The sequence below is a fragment of the Penaeus monodon genome, chromosome 27, assembly GCF_015228065.2.
Source record: "Penaeus monodon isolate SGIC_2016 chromosome 27, NSTDA_Pmon_1, whole genome shotgun sequence".
NCBI lineage: Eukaryota > Metazoa > Arthropoda > Malacostraca > Decapoda > Penaeidae > Penaeus > Penaeus monodon.
In genome coordinates this window covers 11,980,918-11,981,275 of record NC_051412.1, presented here as the reverse complement: position 1 = coordinate 11,981,275, position 358 = coordinate 11,980,918, and the positions used below count along the sequence as shown (strand labels likewise).

Sequence of the window (358 nt, the reverse complement as noted above, 5' to 3'; positions counted from 1 at the left end):
ATTTTATTTTATTTTCTTCTGAGAGTGAAGGCACTTTGATATCAGTACCACTAAATGCAAAAAATACCCGAGGACAAAATGTAACTACTTATTATAAGGAGCCCCGTGAACATGAGCCCAAGAAGAAATTTGTTTTTTCCCTACCACTCGTTACACTGGGTCAGATATTCTCAAGCCGGCAAGTAACTAAAATTGTCTTGATTTGATACAAAATGGCTCAGATGCACTAAAATCTTAATTCTGCCAGAGGGCTTCGTCAACTGGAATTCCCATCTGAGGTTTAAAGTCCCCCTCCTGGACGCCAATCCAACAGGGCTTCGTCAATCCTTTGATCTCTGGACCGTAGGCCTAAAGCTAT

At 41.1% G+C, this 358-nt stretch overlaps 1 protein-coding gene across 2 annotated transcripts in view; it reads right to left on the bottom strand.

Annotated features, from left to right (window-relative positions):
- The window catches only part of LOC119590579, a 5,249-nt gene that overhangs the window by 2,111 nt on the left and 2,780 nt on the right, over nt 1–358 (bottom strand). The gene's annotated exons all lie outside the window — the stretch shown is intronic.